Source organism: Eleutherodactylus coqui, chromosome 12 (assembly GCF_035609145.1).
Source record: "Eleutherodactylus coqui strain aEleCoq1 chromosome 12, aEleCoq1.hap1, whole genome shotgun sequence".
Taxonomy (NCBI): domain Eukaryota; kingdom Metazoa; phylum Chordata; class Amphibia; order Anura; family Eleutherodactylidae; genus Eleutherodactylus; species Eleutherodactylus coqui.
Genome location: NC_089848.1, coordinates 20095954 through 20119994, shown reverse-complemented (window position 1 = coordinate 20119994; position 24041 = coordinate 20095954). Strand labels below are relative to the sequence as shown.

General features: G+C 42.1%; 1 protein-coding gene and 1 long non-coding RNA gene across 5 annotated transcripts in view; one reads left to right on the top strand and one right to left on the bottom strand.

The window, feature by feature from the left end:
- TPK1 (thiamin pyrophosphokinase 1) overlaps nucleotides 1-24041 on the top strand; it is a 585523-nt gene that overhangs the window by 494704 nt on the left and 66778 nt on the right. The window lies entirely within an intron of this gene.
- LOC136587011 (uncharacterized) overlaps nucleotides 1-24041 on the bottom strand; it is a 162939-nt gene that overhangs the window by 107805 nt on the left and 31093 nt on the right. The window contains exon 3 of one of the 2 annotated variants that reach the window (XR_010787406.1): nucleotides 10977-11055. The exons of the other annotated variant lie outside the window; for it this stretch is intronic. This is a non-coding gene — a long non-coding RNA (uncharacterized lncRNA). The remainder of the gene's footprint in view (nucleotides 1-10976; nucleotides 11056-24041) is intronic. 2 annotated transcript variants of the gene reach the window in all.

Below are 24041 nucleotides of genomic sequence, written 5' to 3'. Positions count from 1 at the left end.
ATTAAGGCGCCAACAGGCTTTAAGGGGTTAACCAGACTCGCATTGCTGTATTTTGCACCAGCAGTCAGGTTGACCTTGCCGCCCTATTTTTTTCCTGAGGCTAACTTCACACGGGCGAGTGTGATATGGCATCGTGAATCCTGCCCCCATATCGCGCTCCCCACCTTGTGAAATACCCATGGATGTGATGCATTATCATTTCAAAACAGCCTTGCATGACTTCGGGGATGAAGGGAGCCTCCGCCGCAGCAGACAGGAATTACTCACATTGTTTTCACATTGAGACATTGCATCGTGTTCACCTAGCATGTGGTGCGATGCTGCTGCCGGCCCCATTGAAAGTAAGCTAGAACATGCCACGTCGTGGTGCCATGCAAGAAAACATCAATCATGTGTATGACTCCGTTCAAAATTGGGTTCATATTTGTGCACACAAATCTCACCCTATGAGGCCAGCCTAATTTTTTGAAAACTCCCACTACACACTTAAAGGCCTGGAAACCTCCTTCACCCATTCACATCAACGTTGGAGGTTCCATTTGCAGAACAAAATGGTGCGGAATGCTGTGCTATTTCATCCTGTAAAATGCCAGAAGCCCAGCCAGAGAATGAACGGACCCCACTATAGTCAATGGGGTCCATTCGATGCCGTTTGCTTCCACCATATAACGGTTCCGTTCATCCTCTGGGTGCAGTTGTTAGGCTCCAATAACAGTGCTGGAAAACAGAACCCAAAATGTTGATATGAACGAGCCGTTATACACAAACATGTAAAAGCAAGTGTCTGTATGGATGCTACTAGAGATGAGCGAGCACCCAAATGCTCGAGTCCGCGGGCTTTTCGTAAAATTCGAGAGCTCTACTCAAGTAACAAACCCCATTGACTACAATTGGAGACTCGAGCATTTTTGTATGTGGGATGCCGGGGGTTTTTTTTCTCTCTCCCTCCCTCCTAGCTTTCCTTTAAAAAAATACTAGTTACGTGATCACCGTGTCGAATAGTGGAAATGACACTTCTCTATTCTCTACATATCACTCACTGAGAGCTATGTAGCCTGCAATAGAGAAGTCAGAAGCGGTTAAAAAACACTTCTACCTTCTCCTCCGGGTCCTTGGCTGTGTCTAACAACCGAATACCCGACCTGCTGCATTGCAAGAGCAGGAACTTTAATCCTGCGCCATATTTTTTACTATCGGCCAGAATTAAAGCCCAAGAAATGTATGGCTCTCGGTCCTTATCACGTTAAAGCAGCTCTATAGTTTGAGAACCTTACCCTCAGCTCCTCATATCTCAGCTGCCTGAGTCCCTATGATATTCACTACATGGGGAGGAGGTTGGAGTTACAAAAACTGTATTTTTTACTGTTTTAAGTGAAGTTGGGCTTTAAAAAAAAGTTCACATTGGTGTTTAGTTTGTCTGCTTGCAAGCACTATCAGCCTGTGTTATAAATTGTATCAGCCGTTCTCGTCCTTCTGATGTTTTGATATATTTTTCTCCGCTTCGTGTTGCACTTTGTCTACATTTCAGCTAAAAGTTTGTCCTTACATTATTGCATTGTACCTTACTTTTACTGACACTTATTGGCATTTCATATTTCATCAGGCTGTGTTACCTAGTAATAACCATGTGTTGCATAGATTCAGCGGCCCAAGGGAATAAAATGTATCAGTATTTCATCTCTTCTCGGCGTTTGGTCTATCTCATGATCTTTTGCAACAATCTGTTTTGACATTTTCAATATTGTATTTCCTATTTCAGACAAAACCTGGATTTTACAAATAAGGATAGAAATAAAATCCTTAATTGTTGTGTGTTGTCTATTGCTTCGCTATTCTGTTCCATAAAAAAGCACGACTGTTGTCCTTATCAAGCCCATTCATATCCAATCTGATCTGTCGTATTGCTGTCTTTCAAAACTCATAGAATAGGTTTGTGCATATAGCCTAGATGGATGTCTGATTTAGCCTGGCTATGAATGCAGTTAAATAAAGTTGGGAGTTTTGCAAACTTTTTCAGTCTGGAAATTAATGGATTTCTTTTAGCCCGGCTATACTAGTCAATAAATGTACTTTCGCCATGCTATTTTCTCAGCATATAGAGCAGACATTGGGAGATCTTTGAAAAGAATAATAAATTGTCGCTCAGCTATAAAATAGGATGTTTTACCAGAAAAATACATAATTGAGCAATTTATGGCATGGAACAAGTTTTCTTAATATAGCAAAATAAGAAAATGCACATTCAGGAAATATGTTATGTCACAAATCCAATTCATCCAGTTTTCCTTGGATAATAAGATGCTTAAGTGTTTAAAGGGGCTTTGCACTGTGTTTCGTTTATGTGGTTGTCTTATCAAGGCTGTTCATATGGTCTATTATGGTATATTTATAGAAAAAGTCCCATTAGAGTAGAGAACTGCTAAGTAAGAGTGGCTACTACTCTGGCACATCAGCCGATCGAATGTATTACATGGTCTACAGTTCATTGGTTAATTAATCGCGGGTGGTACAATGAGCCAGAGCAGGGAAGCACTTTTGGAGAAGGGGTTCTCTTTGTGAGGCAACCAACACAAAATGCTACATAGGCCGTATTTACATAGGTGAGCACCGTATTGGTCCAAGAAACGCATTTTGTCTGCAAGTGTGATACGCCTTGCATGAAAATGTATTGCGTCACTGTACATGTGAGTTTCATGCGCTGCTTCAGTCACATATGTCCGTCATTGTTCCTGGTGCACATACGAATGTCTTTGGACTGTCTTGCGCATCCTGCAGCTTACTTTATCTTTTTGGGTCTATAGCAGTATGAGTCTTCTTCAGGACCAAGTTCTAATGATAAGGCAGCCTCCCTCTTCTGCCATGCAGCTTGTACCTTTTCGGCCCCATGGTCATTGGTCCCTTTCGCCAACCACAATTTCAGCCCCCTTGTAATCAGGGCCATTTTTGGTCATCATCCTGCTCTGCTTCCCCAGTAAAAGCTCTACACTCAAATCACAGCTCCTAACAACCGCTGCCACTACTCTGCAGCCCACTCTAACTGCTGCTGGGCTTCTCCTCTGTGCAGCAGAACAGCACACACTGCTACTGCTGCGCCCCTCTGGAGCTGTGACGCAGCTCCTCATTCTGTTTATTCAGATAACTGCCAGCCATGTCACGGCTGGGTGGGCCTTAGGCGGGGCCGAGCCTCATTCGGCACACTTTTCCTAGTCTGGGAGTGTTCCTCACAATGCTAGCTGCATCAACGCTGCATCATTGGCTAGGTTCAGAGTCGAGGGGGGTGGGGATTAACCTCGTAGCCATCGAGCCGCCATGCCAGCTACCACAATCTACTCTATTCTGTAAGGGAGTGCGCTGCAGTACTACCCTCTTCCCATAGCACTGCAAAAATACAAAAGCTATTCTATTAACACAACAAAGCCCTTTGTAAATAAACCTCCTTGACATGACAGCACACTGTTTTATCACTTTGTCATAAAGAGTAATAGGTTAAAGAGTAACCCATCTGTACCATAATTGTTAAAGAGGTCTTCTGTGAATCCTGTGATCTACCAAATATAAAAATAATTGTGGGACAACTCCTGTAAAGGGTTTTAGTAAACCTTTGAAAAAATTGCCCCAGGAAGATGGTAATGGTATAAAATAATCATTGCTCACCTTTTACTATCCCTGCTCCAGCACTGTTACTCCGGTCTTCTGCATTACAGGAGGTGATGACATCTTGTTAATCATTCACATAATCATTGCAGCCAATCGCTGTCATTAGCGTTCATGTGCATGAATGTCATGTGACCACTGAGGCCAGCGGAGACCAGAGTTGTAGTACTGGAGGAGGGGGTCAATTAGAGTGAATAAAGGTTATTATTATTTTTTTTTAATCCAATTACCTACCCTAGGGCAATTTTTTTCAAAATCTCCAAAAACTCATTTAATTCTGTATGTGATTATTATTATTGCTTTTAATGATGTTTTCCTAAAACATTCCAATGCAGTGAAGAAAGCTAATGCAAACACCTGACTGGTTGTTGCCGCAATGTTTTTTTGCCTTTGCCCTAGTTTTCATGAATGTCCCCAACTGTTTGAGGAAACCTGCCTTTCAGCTTGATATATTACCTCCAATGTCTTTTTATTAATGTGATGAATCATCTCAGATTTGCTTTTCCATGCCATTAATTTTGTGAATTAACACAGACCCCTCTAGCACGGAAAGAATAGAACAAAATAGAATGTGCACGATCGGAAGTAAAACAAATTTTCATTTTCTAATTTCGTTGGAAAATATTCTTCAAATTGGCTTTAGGAAAAGCCATTTTGTAATTATTCTAATTATTATTGTTAATAGTCTGCTAGTCTCTTATCATTTGTTAGCAGGCTTGATTTAGACTTCTGCCTGTTGTCAGATTTCGAAACAAAGTTTTTTTTTATTTCTGTATTTAGCATATTGTATCCCGTTAACACAATGAGGATTTTTGGGGTTTCATTTAGATGCAAATGCAGTAAAATTGAGAAGTTAATTAGCTTACAGATTCTATGAATCTACCAAAAGTTTCACTGTACTTACAGTTTGGGTCTAGATAAAAGTAAGGGTGAATTAGGGATGTTCCCACCCAGGCATGTGATGGCTACACTGCAGCTTGTGGCTACACTTGCAGTAGTGATGTGACTGCTAGGACCCCCATGTCTAGTCCAGGTATGGTAACTATGCTTCCTTCACTTGAGTTGTACTTTTTTGCACAGTGCCTGAATAGGAGCACACAGTACACAGAACCCACTGAACAGCAAGTAGCGACATATCTTGTACATCCCAGTATTAACAGGATTGTGCACAAAACTATTCCCAAAATTGGTTGTGCCTGTGCAAATATTCATAAAAAATGGGTGTTTTGGGATGGATCAGGATAGAACTAAAACTCACACAAACCGGAATTAAAATGTTGGGTGTTATATATATCCTATCCATATGTCATCTTTAGTGTCATGGCACACCCCTTCCTCACCTATCACTGGGGCTGCGGTAGGGCACCACCATCTTCCACATCCTGCATGCCCTGCTCTGACTCCCTAGTCTCTGCCTGTAGGGTGCGTGTACGCTCCCAGACCTTTTCTTAAAGGGCCACTGGGTATAACAAAAAAATATGTCTCCCACCAATCCCCATCCTGGTCCCGCTATATTAGACATCCTCTTCATATGGAGGATGCCTGATTAATTGGTCCGATCATCCATTGTTACAAACCCCCATGCATTCCAGTTCAGACCTCTGCCTGTATTCTTGATGATTCTGATTTCTGTGCTCCCTGACCTTGGCTCTGTTTACTGGACTTTGCTATTGCTTGCTGCCTACCCTGACCTTTCTCTTGGACTTTGTTGTTACTGTGCCACCAGCTCCAACTATTTGCAAGTTCAAAACTTTCTGAAAGAAAATATGGCACAAAGCAACCAGTGTCCCTCGGCCAATCTCTCCACTGGCTGTCTAATGCCTAGTGATCACAGTTCACAATATTATCAATTACATACTAGGCCGCCCACAACATGTCCCCTCTTACATTTCTGACCTGAGCATCCTACACTCCCCACACATTATATCCAGTGCACACATGGGAGAACGAAACCTGACATGGGAGAACGAAACCTGACATGGGAGAACGAAACCTGCAAATCTCACAGGGGTGATAAGTTCTTGAGAGTAATTAAAGACAATTACCTGAACCAACTTGTGCAGGAACCAACAAGAGGGAGGGCCATGCTGGACCTAGTACTAACTAACAAACCGGAATGTTTAAAGGGGGTGCAGGTTGAGGGGCACTTGGGGAACAGTGACGACAATATAATCAACTTCCAGCTGTCATTCAATAGGAAGCCTTATCAGGGAGCAACAAAGAAACTAAACTTTAGTAAAGCAAAATTTGATCAGCTTAGAACTACTATCGGTAACATTAATTGGGACAACATCCTCAAAAATATCAGTACAGAGGACAAATGGGAAAAGTTCAAAAAGATCCTAATCACCTCATGTGAGCAGTTCATTCCCTTTAAAAATAAAAGAAACTCAACTAAAAGGAAACCAATGTGGCTCGACAAGACGGTAAGAGGGGCAATAAACGAAAAAAAGAAAGCGTTCAAACTACTAAAGCAACAAGGCAGCGAAGAAGCGCTAAAATCATACAGGGGAAAAAAACAAAATATGCAAAAAGAAGATCAAAACTGCCAAGGAGGAAGCAGAAAGACGGATCGCCAAAGAGAGCAAAAACAACCCGAAGCTATTTTTCAACTCTATTAATAGCAAAAGGATTTGCAGGGAGAGCGCTGGCCCTTTAAAAAATAATGCAGGAGAAATCATTGATGATGACGAAGGGAAAGCAAATCTACTAAACAGTTTCTTCTCATGTGTATTCACAAACGAAAAGAAAATGCCACACGAGATGCAGGGGAATAAAATGAACCCCTCCCAAAATATCTCATACCTAACGCAGGAGGAGGTGCGGAAGCGACTAAAGAAAACTAAAATTGATAAATCGCCGGGCCCAGATGGATTACACCCAAGGATACTAAGGGAACTAAGTGACGAGATAGCTAGGCCGCTATACCTAATATTTCTAGACACTATCAAGGCTGGTGTAGTACCATTGGATTGGCGCATTGGCAACGTGGTTCCAATTTACAAAAAAAGGAGCAAAAGTGAGCCTGGTAACTACAGGCCAGTAAGTCTCACTTCAGTAACGGGAAAAATTTTCGAGGGGATTCTGAGAGACGCCATCGATGAGTACCTCAAGGAGAATAAGGAAATAACTCCTCACCAGCATGGATTCATGAAGGGTCGCTCATATCACACAAATCTGATCAGTTTCTACGATGAAGTAAGCTCTAAGCTGGACCAGGGAGAATCTATTGATCTCGTATATCTGGATTTCTCTAAAGCCTTTGACACCGTGCCACATAATAGGCTAATATACAAAATGAGGCAGCTCGGACTGGGCGAAAACGTGTGTAAGTGGGTAAAAAATTGTCTCAATGATAGAAAGCAGAGGGTGGTAATAAATGGTTCGTACTCTGATTGGACCACAGTCGCTAGCGGGGTGCCACAGGTTTCAGTATTAGGCCCCACTCTGTTCAACATATTTATCAATGACCTGATAGAGGGGCTGCACAGCAAAATATCAATATTTGCCGATGACACAAAATTATACAATATAATTAATGCAACTGAGGACAATGTGCGGCTACAAATGGACCTAGATAAGCTGGGGGCTTGGGCAGAAAAATGGCAAATGAAGTTCAATGTTGAAAAATGTAAGACCATGCACATGGGCAGGAGAAACGGATGTCACCAATATTCACTTAATGGGGTACCACTGGGGAAAAGTAATATGGAAAAGGATCTGGGGGTATTAGTGGATAATAGACTAAACTGGAGTAACCAATGCCAGTCAGCTGCTGCAAAGGCAAATAAAGTCTTGGGGTGCATTAAAAGAGGTATAGGGGCGAAGGATGAGAACATTATCCTTCCATTATATAAGGCACTTGTCAGGCCTTACATGGAATACTGCGTACAATTCTGGTCACCGGTGCTCAGGAAAGATGTCACAGTGCTTGAGGGGATTCAAAGAAGGGCAACTAAACTAATACATGGAATGACGGGACTGGAATACCCAGAGAGGCTATCCAAATTGGACTATTTACTCTAGAAAAAAGGTTAAGAGGCGACCAAATAACCATGTATAAGTACATGAGGGGACAATACAAGGATCTCTCCCAAGATCTGTTTACACCCAGGACCACGACGGTAACAAGAGGTCATCCGCTACGATTAGAGGAAAGTAGGTTTCATCATCAACATAGAAGGGGATTCTTTACTGTAAGAGCAGTTAGACTGTGGAACTCTCTGCCTGAGGAAGTGGTGATGGCAAAATCCATGGAGGAGTTTAAAAGGGGACTTGATGTCTTTCTGGAGAAGAAGGATATTATAGGTTATAAATCTTAGGTTAATTGTCAATCCGGGTATACAGGCAGGTAGGAACTATTAGGGGTTGATCCAGGGAACAGTCTGATTGCCTTTAGGGAGTCGGGAAGGAATTTTTTCCCCAAAAGGGCTAATTGGCTTCTGGCCTTGGGGTTTTTTGCCTTCCTCTGGATCAACAAAGGAGGATAGACAGGCTGGACTAGATGGACATTGTCTTCATTCAGCCTTACATACTATGTTACTATGTATGTATGTATGTTACAAGACCACCTTCTCTACTTTCCACCTGTCTGCTCCTCACACAACCATATCCAAGACTTCTCCCCGTCGTCCTTCATACTCTTGAACTCACTACCCCAACACATCAGACTCCACACCTTCAAAAACAACCCGTAAGTCCAGCTCCTCAGAAAAGCCTACAAACTGCAATAAGCCCTACTGCCACTACACAACCATGAGTGGGTCTTACCGTCCCCTATTGCCTCCTTCCCTTGTAGATTGTAACGCACATATCAGCAAATCTGACAACCAAATATAGCGCTGCTCCGAAACTTCACGACCCAAGGATGGACCGATACAAGGGAATGTGGATACATTCAATTTTTACCATTAGAAAAATTTCACTAAGCATTACTGCTCCACATCGGAGTCTTTGTCTGATTCTCTAAATTGAGTGGTGGAACCAAGTCTCTCGACTCTCTGCATGACAGGTGCATGTAATAAATGATGGGATACCTTGAAAAAGATTTTAGTCGATTAGGAAGCATTCACAAGTCACTTATTTCCTGCAGATTTTGGGGCGGATCTGCTGCAGACTTCACCCTTTCAATTGAAATCAAATTGAAGGCGTGAAATCAGTGTGCAGTAGGTTTCTGGCTTGGCTAGTGAGAGGCCTGTAGATGTGGGTCGGGAAGGGTAGTGTTTCTCCTTAGGGAGAGCACCTAGAAGGTGTGTGAGGAGACCTATAAGGTATTGCATGCTCCTTTGAGAAATATGCAAATAGTGATGGAACAAGACCTCTGCAGTGTCACCTAGTGGAAGGCAGCATTCCTGCAAGTCAATGTTTGACCTTTTAAACAAGTCTTATAACAATTACTGGGAATTGTAAACCAAAGTTAGAAATCATGCACAGACAGCTGTTTTGGGGGTTTTGCCTCTCATCGGTGTGCAGTAGGTTTCTGGCTTGGCTAGTGAGAAGGGCTATGATGTGGGTCAGGAAGGACATAGTTTTTCCTTAGGGAGAGTACTCACAAGGTGAGTGTGAAGACTTATAAGGCCATTCATGCTCCTCTGGGAAATATGCAAATGGTGATGAAACAATACCTCTACAGCGCCACCTATTGAAGGTCAGCATTTCTGCAAGTTAATGTTAGACTTTTTATACAAGCCTTGTAACAATGACTGGGAAGTGTGAGCCAAGCCAGAAAAAAGCATACACAGACAGCTATTTCGGGCTGGCTTACCATTCCCAGTCATTGTTATAAGACTTGTTTAAAAGTTTCCAACATTGACTTGCAGGAATGCTGTCTTCCAATAGATGGCGCTGCATAGGTATTATTCCATCTTCCCAGCCATTGACAGAAATGTGTTCTTTGTATTTATCTCAATGCAAAACTAAGTTTAGGGGTTCATTTCAATTATGTTGATATGAATGAGAAGAAACATGAATTTTATGACCTAAAACAGATAATAGATATAAAATCACCTTTACCGGAAAATCTGTTGGTCAAACATCCGAGAAATAAAAGAACGTCCGTTTTGAAGTGGGAGCACCTTACTGGCCCACCTGAAGTCAGCTAGCCTTTTATCTCCAGTCAATATTAATACCTACGAGACCTTTGATATTATTCATAATGACAGATGGCAGGTCTCCAAGTAAAATAAAAACCGAAATCTCTCCTAACGTCCTTCTCTTCCGCCGTCTAACATTTCCATTTCAAGACGTTATCTAATGTATCGATGTTGAAAGAACCTTCTCATCTCTCTTTAGTTTGTGCAAGATGTCTCCTCTGGTAATAACTAGAGACACTTTCCCCTCCATCTTTCATTTTATCTTAAGAGAGATGTCATTTAGTCTTGGCCATCCTTTTTTTTTTCTTGAAGCTGCATACTTTATGGAATATTATATCCGGTCATTCAAGAATCATTACCCAACAAAGACCTTCTAGTTTATGCCTAGCAAAAAGTAGAAATGTCAGTGCAATTATGTATCATTCTAGCACAGGTTGAAATGTCCAAATGTATTTCAGATATAGAAGAGGTCATAAATCACCGCCCTCCTAATGTACAATGCAAAGTGGATGCCTCGTACTGTTCCTGATAAAGTGTTGACACTTCAGTGTCCGGCTAATGAAAGGGGTGCAGAGTCTTTTCTAGCTTTCCTGTGCCTTATCGAGTGACCTTATCAGACAGAGTACAAGTGGGTAATCTTTTATGAATCACATAATAATCGCAATTACAGACGTTATTGTCGCTGTATGTTATGATTTCTTTTTACTTTCTTACCTTACAAGACATTTACTAGTTTAAGTTTACTTTCTTGGATTTAGCTGCTACTTCACCGCCACCTAGTGATGGAAATGTATACTACATTACTGAAAACAATGAAGTGAAAAAATGGAAACGTGTCGGTCGCTAGTCTCTCACACTAATAAGGTCTGTATAGACTTGCCGATATGTCGCTTGAAATAGCAAACTATGTCAGAGCTCAGGCAGCCTGTTTATACAGCAGATACATTGTAGTTTTGTTCAAACGAGAAATCGCTAAGTTATTCACATGCATTATACTAGCGAATGAGAACGATTGAATAATCTGTATTTAAACCAAACGATTAGCAAATGAGCCAACAATGATTTTTATGCCTGCATAAAATGAACAAAAAGCGAACGACTTATCATTCGATCATTGTCTGTGTTTACACTGAATGACATCATTCATTTTCGCTCGTTTGAACGATTTATTGAACGATATGTAAAAGGGCCTTCAAGCGAACCATGAGTAGGACTTAGGGTTCTACTCACCAATTATTGCTCCTTTGTCCCGGTTATTAGCGGGAGAGTTTTTGTTATCAGCCCCTGAATGCATCAGGACCGTTAGGAGCTGAAATAAAAAGAAATACAGAAATAGATCAAAACATTCCTGGTGTTCTGAATACATAAACTGGCAGATCACAGCAAACTGAAGGGATACAATCTTCAATTTAAAGCAATTTTCTTACAGCTTAGGCCTGTGTAAAAGTACCCTCTGATGTCTACATAGCACCATTCTTCTGAAATTCCTCCAAGGAATTAATGAATAAATTAACAACTTGTCCCTAGCCGAATAAGTATTGGCAGTATCAAACTGTATGGGGACACACCCATTTGACAAGGAGAATGGCAACACCCAGTTGTCACTTTATTCGTAAGTTTCTATGGAATAACAGCGGAGCGGCACAACATAGAGATCTAAGATGCCCCAGAACTGTTATTTCATGGGAAATACAAGTATTTAGTACACCTGACCAGTCATGACAGCCAACAGGTCTTCTTTCACTCCCTCCTATTGATTACCCGAAGCTCTGTTCCTTTAACTCCTTAAGGACCAGTCTGTTTTAAGGACGAGAACATTATTCTTCCACTATATAAGGCACTTGTCAGGCATCACATGGAATACTGCGCACAGTTCTGGTCACCGGTGCTCAGGAAAGATGATGCAGTGCTTGAGGGGGTTCAGAGAAGGGCAACTAAACTAATACATGGAATGACGGGACTGGAATACCCAGAGAGGCTATCAAAATTGGTATTATTTACCCTGGAAAAAAGACGACTAAGGGGTGATCAAATAACTATGTATAAATACATGAGGGGACAATACAAGGATCTCTCCCATGATCTGTTTATACCCAGGACTGCATCGGTAACGAGAGGGCATTTTCTATGTCTAGAAGAAAGCAGGTTTCATCACGAACACAAAGGGGGTTCTTTACCATAAGAGCAGTGAGACTGTGGAACTCTCTGCCTGAGGATGTGGTGATGGCAAAATCCATTGAGGATTTAAGAGCGGACTAGACGTCTATCTAGAGCGCTACGATATTACAGGATATAGACATTAGATGACCAGTGGGTTATTGTTCTCGGTCTTATATTCAGGTAGGAACTATCAAAGGTTGATCCAGGAATTATTCTAATTGCCATTATAGAGTCGGGAAGGAATTTTCCCCCCGAATGGGCTAGTTGGCTTCTGCCTCTTGGGGTTTCTTGGCTTCCCCTGGATCAACAAGGTAGCTGCAACAGGCTTAACTAGATGGACATTGTCTTCATTCAGCCTAACCTACTATCTTACTATGTTTTGTACATTAAGGACCAGACACTTTTTAGGGGTTTTACCCATGTGCTGGTTTTACTGCTCTATTTTATTTCCATCAGCTACCAAAATTATTTTTGCAGCTTTTTTTTTCTGTGACATACATATAGGGCAATTTTTTTTTAAATATCTCTTTCACTGACTTTTTCTTTTCTGTTTTTTAGTTTTATTGGGGGTAAAAAGCTAAAACATTATTTTTTTAACATTTTTAGTTTTTTTTTATTAGTATATTTACACTAAAATAAAGTATGGGAACGGGTTCTTCATTTTGTTTTGGACGTTTTGATATGTTATATGTATGGTTTTAGATTACAGGGCGCATATATGTTTTGGTTAGCGTCGCTTTGGGTCATTTTACTTTTTATGCATATTTTTTAATTTTATTCTATATTTTTTTCTTATTTATTTATGTAACTATTTTTTTTACCAGCTATGCCCCCCATGACATTCACATGCTTTTTTGTTTTTTTTATTTGACACTTTTCCCTTGTAGGAGCCCCAGTTACAGGGGAAAACATCCCCCTGTAGTGACATTAGTCACTACTAGACCTGATCAGAGTCTGCTAGGACCTTGCAGCTCTGCTGTAATAGGGGGACCTGGCAGTCACGTGAACACCGACTCATGTAGTGGAAGAAACACTTTCACTTTCACTATTTAGTGCTATGTACCAGGGAAAGAAGAGGGTAGAATTAGTTAAAAACCACTTCTCCCTTCTCCTCCGGGTTCTCAGTTGTGACTAACAGTTGAGGACCCGACCTGCTCCTGCTTGATTGTAGCAGAGGCTTTAATCCCGCACCGTATTACTGTGATCGGGCGGGATAAAAGCCCAGGACCAAGCGCCATGAATTTACAGTGTTTGGTCCTTGAGGGGTTAACAGGAAAAGGAGATTGCAGTTTTGAACTAATAGAGTTTGTTCTACTTCAAACTGCTGTAGATCTTTGTAGATTTTTCAAACGGCTATAGAGGTAAACTAATACACATCTGGGGTTAGCAACTTCTAATACTTAAAGTGGATCAGCCAGCTAAGTATGTTGTCTTAAGGAAGCTGCTGTGTATACTTTAAAGAAACTCTGCCACCTACTTTTAGCCCTACAAGCTAAGCTTATGGGCTGCCAGTAGGTGACCCACTGAGTCCAGGGATGTAAGTGTTATACTTGCCTTTCCTGTTGTTGCCCTTATGTGAACGCTGGAATCCTAAATGCATTGAGCGGCCTGCTAAGTAGTCCAACTGTTCTAATTTTATAATTGGCAGACTAATTAGCAGTGGCGCTCAATGCACTGAACGGCGGCTTACAATGCTGACACCAGGGGAACGATGGGGGGGTAAGTATAACACTTACATCCTCGGACTCAGCGGTCACCTACTTTTAGCCCATAAGCTTATCGTGTAAGGCTAAATGTAGGTGACAAAGTCAGCCCTTCAATCACTGAGATGGGGGGGGGGGGGGGGGGGGGGTTTGCATGAATACAGGGACCTAGGGTCCGTTTACACCAAATGATTTATTGTTTGAATGAACGAGTGGCGCCAGGGTTTGCTCGTTCCCTCAGCAGCCTGTTTATACAGCAGATACATCGTCAGCTTGTTCAATCGGGAAATCATCCAGTCGTCACATTCGCTTAAGAGTGACTGAGAACGACTAAACAATCTGTATTTAAACCAAACTATTAGTGAAGGAGCCAACGATGATTTGTATGCCTTCGTTAAATGAATGATTTTTTGTTCAGCGTTCGGTCGGCGGTTGCGTTTACACTGAACGATAACACCGTACAATTAATTTTTACAAATTTCCCCAGCAGAAAGTAATTGATGCGTTTCTTTAAAATTAAACCCTGATCACATGGAATACTAGCAGCACGTCTCACTTTCAACTTTCACTTTTTTGACTTCCTCCTATAAGAAACATTACTTTCCATCTGTAAGAACCAGAAAAGTTGCCCATCATATTTGGATTGTACTTCCCTTTGTAACGGTCTTCAATGACTGCGATGTCTTGCGGGTGAAATACACAGTGAATAGAACCTATTGATTTCAATGGGTTCGTTCACATGAGCGTATTTTTGCATGATGTACAATCGCATGAAAAATATGCAGCATGACCTTGTTGGGGCATATTACACACTGCAATAAGCCATTGAAGTGATTAGGCGGCTACAGATACACATGAAACCTGCTTATTTGCACACCATTTCAACGAGCCTATCTACGTTATTTTTTGCATGTGCAAATATACAGTATATTTGTCCACATAACCACGCCAGAGCAGGCGAAAAACACCAGCGTAAGCGATTTTAGGTCGTGCAAACATATATAGCATTTGCATTACTGAAATACTCTTGAGGCCATGGGAATGAGCCCTAATAGTGACCCCTATAGTAGCACCAGTAGTAATAGCGACCCCTGTAGTGGCTTCAGTAGTAATAGTGTCCCCCATAGTGGCTCCAGCAGTAACAGTGTCACCTATGTTGGCCCCAGTAGTAACAGTGTCCCCCACAGTGGCGCCTGTAGTAACATTGGCCCCAGTAGTTAGTGACCCCCCCCCCCTGAGTGGCCCCAGTAGTAATAGTGACCCCTATATTGACCCGAATAGTAGTAGTGACCACCATAGTAGTCACAGGGATGCTGCTCAGCCAGAGACCAATAGCAAACCCCCCCCCCAGTGGATCAGGAATAGGTAATCTGGCGTCATGAGGTTTTATTGCACAAGGTATATCTGGATACAGAATTTTATCTTTCTGTTTACTGGAGAAACCTTTGGTATTTGTCATTTAGTATGGTGGTTTTTTGTTCTCTCTGTACCATCGGAATAGTGACTGACGTTCTACTCTGGCCTTTCAGCCACTGTGTGAGATGAGTGTTACATGACACACAAATGATGTGCGGTGCCACTTCTTATCTTGGTCATCAAGCTTTATACCAAAACATTTGTGATAGGCTCACTTTACCAAGGATGTTTAATCCTCCTGTGTCTTTGTTGTGAACTGTCCACAGATATACAGAAATTGTCTGGGATGTTCAGACATCTGCGCCGCTCAGCCATAGTGTTATTAACATGTAAAAAATAGTCCCAGTCTAACCAATGACCTGTAAAAAACAGATAAATAATTACAACTTACTGGTGGATGATCCGCAGTGTTTCTGCCACATGGAACCATACCATATATATTACATAAACCTACCCTTATAGTGTTCAGTGTAACAGCGACTGCGAAATAGTTGCGCAATCACTTTTGTTATTCTGCATATTAAGCAAGGTTAATGGCATTGGCATATTTCCAACAATGACTATACAACGGCAATTGGATTACATTATTCCCCATAACAAGAAAACCATAACTGGATATCATATTTGAGGATTTCAAATCTCTGCCGTACTGACTTTTGAGCAAGTTTCTTACTCAAGTGAATGGTATAGTTAGCATGGATCTGCTGAAGATTGCATGCAGAAGTCACGTCAATCCATAGCAAAAATTAACAGTGTGAAAATAACATTGCGGTGGCTTTTCCCAGCGCGATTTTGGGAGATTTACACTACCGTACCGCATGAGATCATGCTCTGTTCTGAAAGGAGACCAGATTACCCCTTAAGGACCAAACATGGTAAATGTTGTGGCACTTGGTCCTGGGCTTTAATCTTGGCTGATAGCATAAGTACAGCTCGGGATTAATGCTCCTGCAATTCTCGTCTGTCAGACAAGGCCAAGGACCTGAAGGAGAAGGGAGAAGCAGTTTTTAGCCCCTCCTGCCTTCTTCTTTCTCAGTGAGCACTATGAAGTTTCGAGAGAATGAGGAAGTATTATTTCCGCTATTCGGCATGGCAATCATGTGACTGCCGGGTGCCCCCTGGCACAGCAGAGCTCCGGGGTCTTAGCAGACCCAGATCAGCTCTGCCAGTGACTATTGTCACTACAGGGGGGGATGTTTTCCCCTGTAACTGGGGCTTTTATGGGTTCTGTTCCTGTGAATGCAGCAGCTACAGTGGAGTAGTGTGAAATGAAAAGACAATGAGATTGATCCCGAGTCTTATATGATGTCATGGGGGACATAGATGGTAAAAAAATAGTTACAGAAATAAGTTTTAAAAAATTACAAAATACAATTAAAAAATGATTATTAAAAAGAAAACGACCGACCACTAATGCCAACCAAAACCGTTCCCATCTGTGCCCTGTAATCTGAGACTATACAAATTATATATCAAAATTTTTGAAGCAAAATGAGGAACCCATTGCTGTATTTTATTTTACTGTAAGTATCCTAATTTTAAAAATAAACTAATTTATTTTTAAAAAAATCATTTTATTTTAGTTTTTTTACCCACAATAAAACTAAAAAACGGGGGAAAAGTCAGTGAAAATGGATATAATATAAAATAGCCCTATATGTCCTGGGAAATAAAATGCAGCAAAAATAATTTTGGTAGCTGAAGAAAAAAAATTGGGGCAGTGAAACCACCACATGGGTAAAGTTCCTAAATAGTGTCTGGTCCTTTAGGACCGAAACACCCTGGTCCCTAAGGGGTTAAGAATCCGAACACCCAGTAAAAGTAACGACGCCTATTGCAGAGGAAAGAGGAAGCAAAGAGATATAAATGTGGTGCTGGTATGAGCTAAAGAGGGATGCCGTCAGTTTTTCTAATTTCGAGGACCTCTTTTAGGTACATTTCGTTGTTCCGTATGGATAAGACTGCCAAGACTTGGCTAAATATCACAGAGGAAAAAAATCACATTATATTGTTTTTACGGTTGTTTTATTGGTACGACAGTGAGGAGGTTCTCGAATGCCCCACTAGTGCCTGAGCTCTCGAATGTATGAACTGTGCCTTGAATACAGGAAAGGATCTCCTGCTCAGTTCCTCCCGTATGCGCCACAGAGGACTACTGCAACGTGTAACTCCGCTCTTGAGGCACAGCCATGTATTACATTTAATTGGCTGCCCACCTAGCTGATGATGTTGGGGTTCCAGTAGCCAGATGGGTAGAGAACTGCTAATCACCGGAGAGGCTTCTTTTTAGGGCTGCCTTGCTTAACCGACCGCTTCGAGGCACAGTTGATACATTCGGGAGCTCAGGCAATATTGGGGCATTAGAGAACCTCATCACTGTTCTACCAATAAAACAACCATACAAACAATATTGTATTTTTTTCCCTGTGATATCTGGCCAAGTTGTAAAGTTTTGTAAGAGGCCCCCAGAGCTGTTTCTATTGAAAAATGCTTTCGCCAGCGCTGCACGTAAAACAATTTTACATATTTCTTCTATATTGTGAAAGGAGAAAAATTATCATCTAGCCTCAAAGCTTCAGCACTGCGCCAGTGTCACAGCAAACTACATATATAGATGGGTATATCATACATTGCTCTCTACATATAAGACGTTACATTCACAAGGCTGAGATACATGGACCAATATCGCGCCTGTAAAATTGTGATTCTATAAGCAAGAGCGATGCATTTTACTTTAAAAACACATTGCCTGACTTCTATGTAATTGTGATGTTCACACGTGTGAAAAGATCGACCGTTCTTCCAATAGTAAAAACCGCACTCGCATACCAATCAAGTGTGATCCAATTTATTTTTTTAAAGATTATAGGAAATTATGGGCGGTTCCTTAGACGGGTTAAGACGATGGATTTGCCGCAGAAATTCCGTGTGGACCCTCTGCACAGAAATTTTTCGGCGTTTACAATAACAGCAACGTAAATGAGATTTTGAAAATCCCATCCACAAGCTACGGCAATAATCCGCACAAATTCCGTGCGGAAATTAACATGCGGTGCAGAACTCAGTTCCACAGGATATCGATTTTATCGCCATTTCTGCTGCGGAATTTACCTCTTGTCATTGAAGGGGCTAATTCCACACATGAATGCACGATAAAACCCACTTCAAAATCTGTACCAGATGCTGCTGGTTTGGAGGTAGGCTTTCTACTAGAAATTCCACAGCTTAATCAGCCCCTGTGTGGACCCAGCCTAATGAGGAATCACCCGATAATAGGATATCCAGCAACATTTTAATCTCGCAGTAAAAACTTGTTATTTGTATAGCACCAACCTATTCCGCAGCGCTTTCAGGTAATTTATTTATTACCCCACAGCAAGCTGGGTGCTCATTTTACCGACCTCGGAAGGATGGAAGCCTGAGTCAACCTTGAGCCGGCTACCCGCAAACCTTCAGGTCGTGAGCGAGAGTTTAGGACTGCATTTCTGCTGCCTTAACACTCTGCGCCACACGAGGTTCAGAGAAAAATCGCTCATGTGAGTAAACACATTGAAATCAATGTGTTATTAATATGTGCGAGATCTGTCCATATTGCTATTGGAAGGAATTCGCACATGAAACTTGCCTGTGTGAATACACCCTTAGGGCTCTTTCCCACGAACATAGGCATTTTTACGTACGCCCGCCAGCGCCGTATAAACATGTGAATGCGCACACAAATCTAACGTTTGTGGGCCCGTTCAGACAGCACAGACCACATATATGCTGAGGCTGCAATGCCGTTGCCTCCCCTTTCCTCCTACCCGCCGGCTCACCTCCTCTCTCCTTCCCTCCAGTTGTTTGCAATGGGAGTTGGCGGGACGGGAACAGAGTTAAGCAACCGCCCCCTCCCTGCACCTTGTCTGCAGCCAACAATTAGAGGGGGCTTAGCTCCACCCCTCCCCACCCCTCCCATTGCAAACAGCCAGAGGGGAGAAGAGAGGAGGATAGAAGCGTGACTGCTAAACTCCCTCCGACCTCTCTTCTCCGGCCGCTGTCATTGGCTCCCATAGGAGCCCATGCAGCGGCCAACGTATTCCGGCCAGAAAGATTGTTCCAGGACTTTCTTTTTGGCCCGGCGCTATATTGGCCCGCCCCAGTGCCCTTTTTACGCCTCAAGAATACGGTAATGTGATATGATGCATTGTAATCCAATGCATCAAATTGTAGCGTATATCTGCCGGCCATGAAAACGGCGGCCAATATACGCTCGTGGGAAAGAGCCCTCAGACGCAGGAAGTTGAGGTGAAAATATACATGATCCTGCCCTAAAACATACACCGCACCAGTCGGTTTATAGACGAGCCTTTGCACATTCCTCATAATGTAGTATTGCTGTATTTTGCCTCTTCTGCATCGCACGCCGTTTGCAGAGGCACAGTGACGGGAAGAGTCATTTCATGTGTTTTGACGTTCGGCTGAGGATAGTCGCGATTCATCTTTACTGCACAAAAACTAGTTTCTCAATATAAATGTCTTGCCTTTACTGAGATGAATGAATATTTGACAATAGATCAAATGTATAAGAATCAAAATCAGATCACATTATATTATCTTGTAATAATGACAAAAACACAATCCCTTTTATTCCTTTTATAGTAATGTTTTTCCAAGCAATTGAGCCATCACGTTTTTTGCTTGACGTAGTGAGAACAATTCTTTAAAGCTTGAATACCTTTGACTAAGATTAAAGCCATTTTGTAAGACAATGAAAGGGAACTGTCTAATTCACAGTGGCATTATATCCCCAAACCCGACTGTAGATCAATTAAGAGAGTGAAAACATACGTCAAATGCATTGAGCACAGTAAATGACTAGGATTTATGTCCTTCATAAGGCTGAGGTTAGCACCTGCTCTTAGTAATGGCGCCAAAGAAACGCTCACAAATCTTAATTAAGTTGAAAAACAGGAAATAAAAGAAATACAGCAGAACAGATTTTGTAACAAAATGTGTTTTATTTTATTTAGTCTGCCTCCTAAAAGGAAATAAATGTATTCTGACAGCCGATGTTACTTTATGTGAGCTTACATGATTACATTTGCATTCCTTTTTTTTTTTTTTGTCTTCCCTTGCACAAAATTCTGTATATGGACTGAAAAATACAAGGGTGTATAGAGAAGGGTTGGGAGACGCAATATTGTTAATCAATTAATTTAGCTGATACTCAAGCAGTATCGTAGCCTTATCAATCAGGTGTGCCTAATTATATATGGATGATGCATCAGTGAAGAGAACAATGAGAAATACTCAAGTGATGTTTCCAAGCTCTTCTGTTTTATTGTTGCAATGCAAGAGGTAATATAGTGTAACAACTCCCACCAATTCAGTGTTATGTGTGCTGCTGAGACATGTTGTACTACTGTGCTTCCAGCAGCACAGCACTCTCAGGGTTAATTGATTGAGCTGGCTGGGTGTGGTTCTTCCTGCTAGCCAATCTCCTGGGTCTGTGCTCACATATAAACCCAGCTCCTCATCAGTCTCTGTATGGCCCCTAGGTTGAGCAATCAATTAACCCTGAGAGTGCAGTGCTGCTGGAAGCACAGTAGTACAACATGTCTCAGCAGCACACGTAACATTCAGTAAGTAAACAATTCAAAGTCTATAGCATGTGTGATACTTCTATATTAGTAAAACATTGCATAGGTTAATTATGACAAAGTTGCATGCTCAGTGTCTGATACTCTGTTAGGCCTAATGTTCATAGGCGGATTTTAATTATAAAATCTGCTCGAGTCTCCCACGTGGGAGATCCACACCTCTAGCTGACCATAGTGATGTATTAGCATCCGTTAGGCAATTTAAAGCATGCAGATGCCATTTTTTTTTTCCACTTGTGCAGATCGCACATGTGGGAAGAAATCGCAGCATACTCCATTTTTCTGTGGATCTCGCAGGACAGCTTCCATTGAAGTCAGTGGAAGACGTCTGACCCGCGGCACAGCCACAGCTGTCACTTTATGCTAAAAGAAAACTCTGCTGTGTAGGCGCAACCCTCCAGAGGTTCCAATAAAGGTACCAGAACAATTAGATGAATATCCCACTTCTCATTTTATTAAGAATATTATAAATCCAGCCAAGAAACGCGATTTGGGGTAAACCCCTTCATCAGTAGTGCTGGGATGACTTCACTCTCAGGGAAGGGAACTCATAACCCTAAGTACTGGGTAACAGAGTCATGAGCTGGAGCAGATTGGATGTCCAAGGGAGAATGAGACCTTCATAACATTTTCACTACAATCCGTGTCTTTTGTACATGTGCTTCTTGCTATGCCCAACACACTACTGCATAAATATATTTCAACACTTTCACAATATTAACTAGCTGTCATTCAAGAGTTTAAATTGTGGAACCAAAAATGTCCCATCCTTCTACCGCCACTTCATTATCTAAGCCTCACCTCCAAAAGCAGCCTCACTTAGAGTCATGAGATTTCCTGAGAGATACCATCCTGGAATACCTCAAGGATAACAACAGTATAACTCCTCACCAGCATGGGTTCATGAGGGGTCAATCATGTCAGACCAATCTGATCAGCTTCTACGATGAAGTAAGCTCTAAGCTGGACCCGGGAGAGTCTATTGATCTCGTATATCTGGATTTTTCTAAAGCATTTGACACCGTGCCATAATAGGCATAATAGGTTGATATATAAAATGAGACAGCTCGGATTGGGTGAAAACGTGTGTATTTGGGTAAAGAAAAAAAACAGAGGGTGATAATAAATGGTTCCTACTCTGATTGGGCCACTGTCGCTAGTGGGGTGCCACAAGGCTCAGTACTGTTCAATATATTTATCAGCGACCTGATAGAGGGGCTGCACAGTAAAATATCAATATTTGCAGATGATACAAAATTATACAAGACAATTAATACAACGGAGGACAATGTGCAGCTACAAAAGGACCTAGATAAGTTAGGGGCTCGGGCAGAAAAATGGCAAATGGAGTTCAATGTTGATAAATGTAAGGTTCTGCACATGGGCAGGAGAAACGGATGTCACCAATATACACTAACTGGGGTACTGCTAGGGAAAAGTGATATGGAAAAAGACCTGCGGGTACCAGTTGACTGTAGACTTAACTGGATGAATCAATGCCAGTCAGCTGCTGCAGAGGAAAATAAAGTTTTGGGTTGCATTAAAAGAGGCACAGGGGTGAGGGACGAGAACATTATTCTTCCACTATATAAGACACTTGTCAGGCCCCACATGGAATACTGTGTATAGTTCTGGACACCGGTGCTCAGGAAGGATGTTGCAGCGCTTGAGGGGGTTCAAAGAAGGGCAATTAAACTAATAAATGGAATGGGAAGACTGGAATACCCGGAAAGGCTAGAAGAAAGACAGTTAAGGGGTGACCAAATACCCAGGACTGTGACGGTAAAAGGGGGCATCCTCTATGGTTAGCTGAAAGAAGGTTTCATCAGCAACACAGAAGGGGGTTCTTTACTGTAAGAGCAGTGAGACTGTGGAACTCTCTGCCTGAGGACGTGGTGATAGCAAAATCAAGGAGTTTAAGAGGGGACTAGATGTCTTTCTAGAGCGCTATGATATTACAGGATATAGACATTAAATAACCAGAAGAGTTGTTGATCCGGGGATTTTCCAACTGCCGGTCTTGGAGTCATGTAGGAACTTTCAAATGTTAATACAGGGAGTATCTTTACTGCCACTATGGAGTTGGAAAGGATTTCCCCCCCAAATGGGGTAAATTGGCTTCTGCCTCATTGGTGTTTTTTTTGCCTTCGTCTGGCTCAACAAGGAGGGGGGGGGGGGGGTGAAAACAGGCTGAACTAGATGGACGGTTGTCTTTTTTCAGCTAGCATACTAAGTTACTATGAGTCTGATAGGAACACTCACTCCAGAATTCACTGTATTATGCCTATTGTGGGGCCTAACAGGACAGAAGTACATAATAAAAGGGGCAGAACGAAGAGTAGATGCCATGTATGATTTTTTTTAAAATCTCCCCTTCTCTCCTCCTAGCCAACTCACCTTCTCTCTCCTCCCCTCCGTCTGTTTGCAATCGGAGTGGGCGGGACAGGGCAGAGCTAAGCAATCGCCCCCTCCCCGCCCCTTGTCCGCAGCCAACAATGGGAGGGGGCAGAGCTTAGCTCCTCCCCGCCCAACCCCCTCCCATTGCAAAGAGCCGGAGGGGAGGAGAGAAGAGGGAGTTCAGAAGTCACGCTGCTAAACTCCCTCCCACCTCTTCTCTGGCCACTGTCATTAGCTCCCATAATAGCCCATGCACAGGCCGATGTATTCCAGCTGGAAAGATAGTCCCAGCGTAAAAGTGCCCGGCGCTATATTGCCCAACCAGGCGATTTTACGCCCCCAGAATACAGCCATGTAAAATGATGCATTGGAATTCAATGCATCAGATCGTAGCATATATCGGCCAGCCGTGAAAACAGCGGCTGATATACGCTCATGGGAAAGAGCCCTCAGACGTAGAAAGTTGAGATGAAAATATGCTGATCTAAAACCCAGCATTATCCTGCCCTAAAACATACACCGCACCAGTCGGTTTATAGACAAACCTTCTCACATTGCTCATAATGTAGTATTGCTGTATTTTGCCTCTTTTTCGTCGCACACCGTATGCAGAGGCACAATCACGGGAAGAGTCATTTCATGTGTTTTGACTTTCGGCTGAGGATAGAAGATAGAAATCATGCACCATCCGTACAGAGCCAATGTGCGTTTTCACGGTTATTCAAGTCATTTTATGGCAAAAATACTTCCCATCATTTTAGTGAAGTGGCAATTCTCCACTTTTTTTTGGAGGATCGGCAAGTGTTTCCCATTGTTTTCAATGAGAGCCCTCACATTGCATGGAAGGAATGCGAAAAGATACAATATGCAGCAATTTTTTCCCACACCGCAATGAGGGAATAAAATGGCTCATGTATTTGACTCTTTAGTGTATATAGAGCTCTCATTTAATCTATAAATAATCATATTAATTGTAAACC